The sequence below is a fragment of the Ovis canadensis genome, chromosome 13, assembly GCF_042477335.2.
Source record: "Ovis canadensis isolate MfBH-ARS-UI-01 breed Bighorn chromosome 13, ARS-UI_OviCan_v2, whole genome shotgun sequence".
Taxonomy (NCBI): domain Eukaryota; kingdom Metazoa; phylum Chordata; class Mammalia; order Artiodactyla; family Bovidae; genus Ovis; species Ovis canadensis.
In genome coordinates this window covers 58610150-58616193 of record NC_091257.1, presented here as the reverse complement: position 1 = coordinate 58616193, position 6044 = coordinate 58610150, and positions in this window count along the sequence as shown.

Here is a 6044-nt window from a genome sequence, read left to right as displayed (position 1 = left end):
CTTGAACTAGTCCTAGTGTTTCCCCACCAGCAGACATGGACATGGCAGAAATTGTGTCAGTCTTTATGTGAACAGCTGACACCCAAGAATGGAAACACATTGTTCCACAAACATCACACCAAGCACTCTGGTATATTCTCTCCACACCCTCCAGTAGGCATTTCTGTTTCTCTTTAACTCCAGTTTTCTACACAGTGCATCCCAAACCATAGTAACTGTGGACAGGATGATGGTAAGCTCCAGGTGACGGTGGCCCTGGTGCTGTGGTCATGTTCCCTGGCTCCTGCTTCTGTTCCCTCCCCTCCACGTCTCAGAACCACCACCTGTTCTTCTTCATCTTTATATTCTTGCACTTACTGGATCTCAGAGTTTGAGGAAACTTGAAAGCCAGTCACAATCAGAGGATAAGTGTGATCAGATCACAACAGGAATAAAGTGCTACACCATTAAGCATCTTTATTATAGAAGGCGCTGATAATAATATAAAAGAAATCTCAGATTCTCAAGGAAGTGTTCAAGGAGCTCCTCTTCAGTTCAATTCAGTTGTTCAGCTGTGTCTGACTCTTTGTGACCCCATCAATTGCAGCCCACGAGGCTTCCCTGTCCATCACCAACTCCTGGAACTTACTCAAACTCATGTCCATAGAGTCAGTGATGCCATTAAGCCATTTTATCCTCTGTCATCCCCTTCTCCTCCTGCCTTCACAGAATAAGTGTGAGCAGATCACAACAGGAATAAAGTGTTACATCAATAAACATCTTTCTTATAGAAGGGGTTGATCATAGTGTACAAGAAATGCTCATATATGCGAGCAAGCATTCAAAGATCTCTTCTTAGGTAATGTGCATTTCAACATCTGCTGGGTGTTCGTCCATTCCATCTTCAATGAGAACTATTTCTTCATGTCCTGGAGCAAGCACACCTATTGATCTTGTTCTGATAACTAGAAAATTCTCCTCAATATAGTGTTCATGGTTTCCACCCACAAATTCAAATGAATAAGAAGAAAATACAGTTATTCATTTTTCTTGGAATTGATCTTTCTTGCAAAATTGTAGCTGAAGAACATCCTCTCTTCTAGATACAGAGCCAAGACTTGGGAGTACCCCCATCTTCAGGGACTAGCTTCACAGAGACTCCCATTGTCCCAAGTCCTTTGTGCATTCAGGTCCAGCTGCCTGCATGGTGGTCAGCCCAGCTACAGAGGGAAAAGAGAGGGTTACTGCTTCGGGCTCTCAATGTCTAATTTTTGATACAAAACAGAAACAAGGAAAAAGTCTTAATACAACCACCTAAGAGTACGTGGCTATAAGACAACTTCAGACCAAGCTGGGAGAAAAGATCCCACATCAGGTCACAGAAAGTCTCTCTCAGACAGTATCCGGAAGGTTTCATGTTTGAATTTTGGCATTCACAGTAGAAACATATCAAGGACTACTCCTCAAACATACAGAAATTCAGGGTCATTCATCTCATTATTTGGTCACAAACTTTTTAAGTTGCTTTCAGTCAAGTCTGTGTTCCTCATCTCTAACACATCTTTCCTTTTTGGGGGAGAACCCTGACCTGGTGGACGCAACACATTTAAGGTACACAACACATCTAGTGGATCCAAGGAAGAGAGCTCATTACTCGCCACCCAGGTAACACTAGATTCCCAGTCACATGTACACAGACATGGCTTTGGCAAACTGATGCAAAACTGCTCTTGCAATTCTTGTTCAGTTCCAGGGTCAAAGACACAAAGCCTGCCCCTATTAAGTAAAATTCACTCCTCCATTCCCTATAGCCCAGAACTATGCAGCATTTTTTTTATGTATTAAAATTTTCATTTAGTTGGAGGAAAATTGCTTTACAATGTTGTGTAGGTTGCTGCCATACAACAATGTGATTCAGCAATAATTATATTTTCTTAATTAATAAGATTTGAACTTATATCAACCCGTGCTTCATTTCTATGTTTACTTAGAGATTAGAACAGTCAGAATGCAGTATGACTGGAGCAAAGGTTAGAACACAAGAATGTTCTCTTGTAAGAGCACCCAACCCTCCCACTTCCCAGCATGACCCATTCCCTTCCCTGCTTTCTTTCTCTCCATATCACTGTTAGAAGTCATGAAGAATATAAAATTTTGCAGGCCTTCAAATCACCTTGCCCCAGTTTCATGGATGCTGGTAAAAGACAGAATGTTTATCACCCACAACAAATGCCATAGCCAATGTAAGAATATTGTTTTTCAGCTTTTCTGAGACATAGTTGACATATCTCAGTGTGTAGTCTTAAAGGTTACCATGTGATCTGGTGTACATAAATATTGTGAAAATGTTCACCACAGCAAGGTTCATCCTTGATTCTTCATTTCTAAAGGTTGAAGTGGTGGGACAAGATGACATCTAAATAGGCAATGGATTGGATTATAGGAGGAAAAGGTTAAGTCTAGGGGCCTGGACCAACAACACGAAGCACTCAGCATGCCTGCCCTTTCTCTGGATGGAGATGTTTTCTTCATATTACTGGCCAGTGAGGACACCCTCCATTTCTCTGGAGGGAGCCAGTTTCTATGTGGCAAGACTGTTCCCTGTACAAATAAGAATTAGTGTGGCAAGAAGGTTAGTCAGTGCCTCTGCATCTCAGGTGTCAGAAATGCAAGATTCTGCAAACAGTCATTTCCCAGAGGGCATTGATCCATTTCTAACAGCTAAAGACTTGTGATTTCATTCACCATCCTCACCCTCCACTAGACTGTCACCTCAAGACACTTCTTCCTTTCATTTCATTCTTGTCTGCTTTATGTATTGACAAAACACTGTCTTATTAAAAGTGTTTGATAAAGTTTTGTTGTGTAAATCAATGAATGAAGAATTCATCAAAACGCTGACCATGGGAGAACAAGATGGCAGAGGAGTAGGTGGACATGGAGTACATCTCTCTCCTTGGATAAATCAGGAATACACCTTCAGACACAGAAGTGCATGCAGAACACCAGCTGAGAGCAGACAGGTGTACCTGACAAGTGGAAAAGAATATACAGAAACACGCAAAACTCAGTAGGACAAAGGAATGAGAGGGAAAAACAGGAGTGTTTGTAGGACTGGCCCTGCCCTCGCTGGGTGTGGGAACTAAAGCAGGGGTCTGATCCCCAGAGCAGGGCAATTGTCTGAGTCAGAGGGGAAACATTTAAGGTTGAGAGTGAAACAGCTGCTCTGTGGCAGCCTAAATGGAATGAGAATCAGACAGTCCTTGACACAGCCATATATATGTGGGCAGGAACATGGGTCTCCTGGAAGGGACAGTGGCTGGGAGCTGGAGTTTAGGGATTGTGGAGCAATCCCAGTGAGAGGGCTACTCTTGACTGTGGACAGACAGATCGAGGGGATGTGCGGGAGGAGACTGTGGTGGGAAATGCTTGTGGAGGAAAACCTGGCAGCTGTGGAAGCAAGGCGATACTGCTGAGTCATGCATGAGGGGTGGAACCATCACCATAGCCTCTCTCTCCCCACCCGCCAGCATTGGCAGATGAACAGCAGAGAGGCTGGCCCATCAAAGCCCTGCGACACTGAACTACAGAGTAGGACCCAGGGTGCCCCTTTAAGTGCCTGATATGCCAAACAACAAAGAAGGACCCCCAGCAAGGGAGCCCTCTAAGTGCCTGAACAGTCAGAGCTATGGACAAAGACTGGCCAAAGAGGTCTTCTGATCGCGAGCTACAAGAGTCTCAAAAAAAGACTCTGATAGGGCCGTAACCCCTGCCATGGAGGCAGTCCATGTCCTTGTACACCTGGTGCCGCCATGGTCCCCGCAAGCCAAGCAGCTGCACCACCTCCACACCTGGCCCTCTCAGGGGCAAACCCAAGCCCTCCAGGACAGCCTCAGGAGCTAAACCCCAGTGGACAACCCATATGTAGAGGTGGAAATAAAACCACAATTGAAACCCAGGGGCAGTGTGGCTAAGGAAGTAGACAAAACCTTCCCACCAGCTATACAAGCTGCAGATTAAATCTACATGATCAACTAAGCAGACTCTGTGTCTATGGAATACATAAAAGGCCATTGAGAGCTCCCACAAAAGAAAACGCACTAGCTCTGATAGCTGTGCACATTGGAGGCAAGAACACACAGGGGTAGGACCAGATTAGAATCTGAGCAGCCCCAACAGCAGGTCCAGAGATCAGTACAGTGCTGGAGGTGAGGTGGACTGTGATTTCCAGCAAGGAGGCTTCTGACAGCAGTGACTCAAGAAAAGCATTTATTATTCTTATTTTTTTACTTGTTCTGTAGATTCTCTTGGATTTTCTTTTTTCTTTTTTTACTTTTTTGCCCCCTCTGTTGTTTTTGTCAGTTTTATTGGCACTAAGAAATTTAATTAAACTTTTGAGCTTTTTTTTCTTTTTCATCAGTCACATTTTTTTATTGTTGTCATGAACCTCTGCCGCTACGCTGGGCTTTTGCTGTTCTGTGGCGTATTCCTCTTTTATTTTCTTTTCTCTTTTTTAAATTTAACTTTTTAAACCTACTACTATTTTTTCTACATTTATTTCTTTGTTTGCTCTTCCTACTTTTTTTCCCCCTTGCAGTTAACCTTTGATGTATAAAAGTCTTTATCTACCTCTATTTAACTTTGCATGTCTATTCTTTCTTTCTTTTCTTTCTCTCCTTTCCTCTCAACATATTAGTCTTTTTTCTTTGCTTTATTCCCCAATTGGCACCTTGCTTTAGTTTTGTTTTCCAGGTTGTGCTTTAATTAGTTTTGTTCTGATAGACATAATTTTTGGTTTCCTTTGTTCACCAGATCAATCTATTATTGTACTTAATTTTTGTTGTACTGTTTTGATTTTGCTTATGAGTGTCTATGTATATGTGTATATTCAATCACATCTTCTATTGTTGTTATAAACCTCTGCCTCTACATTAGGCTTTTGCAGTTCTGTGGAGTTTTCCTTTTTTGCCCCTTTTTTCTTTCTTCTTCTATTTTTTTCTCTTTTCTCTTTTTTATAATCATAATTTTTAATTTTTTAAACCTATCATATTTTTTCTACATTTATTCCTTCGTTTGCCTTTCCTACTGTTCTTTTCCACTTATAGTTAATCTTTAATGTGTATAAATCTTCTTCATCTGTATCTATTTCACTTTGCATATCCTTTCTTTTCTTTTCAACATATTTGATAGTTTTGTTTTCATTGCTTTATTCTCCACTTGGCACCTTGTTTTAGTTTTGTTTTCCAGTTGGTGCTTAAGTTAGCTTTGTTCTTAATGGGTAAATACAATTTTTGATTTCCTTTGTTTGCCAGATCAATGTACTGTACTTTATTTTTGCTGGACTGATTTCACTTTGTTCATGGGTGTATATGTTTACATATATATTCCATTATTTTAATTGTTATTTGCCTGATTTTGTAACTGCCATTTGTCTTGGGTTCATCTTTGGTTTCTTGCTTTTGGATATTTATTTTACTCTCCCTTAATGCCATAACAAACCACCTGTGGAATCTTCATTCCTGACCAGAGATCAAACCCTGAGCCTTTGGAGTGGGAGCACTGACTCCAAGCCCTAGACTGCCAGAGAACTAACCCTAGGGAGTATCAAACAGTGAGAACTCACAAAAAGGAAACCACTTGAATACAAGACCTGGCATCATCCAACCAGAAGTAGCACCCTGGGCAGGATGCCTCATCTAAACAACAAACAAAGAAAAACAAGCTCAGTCATCAGCAGACAGAAGTACCACTTCACACAGCCTTGCCCATCAGAGGAAAACCAACTAACCAAACAAAAATTCAGCTCAAATCTCACCCTATATGAAGCTCACACAAACAACGGGACCAACCTCAGGAGGGCAGAAACCAAAAGGATGAAATAATTCAACTTTTTTCAAGGGAAGAATTCAGCTTTCCTTGAAGCATGGGAAAAGGAGACTTCAAACGCAATACCCTAAGAAAAATGAAAAGGCAGAGAACTGCTGCACAAATGAGGGAACAAACTAGAAACACAAAAGTCCAAAAAAAGAAAAAAATCAAGAGGAAATAGGAAAATTACCTGAAAA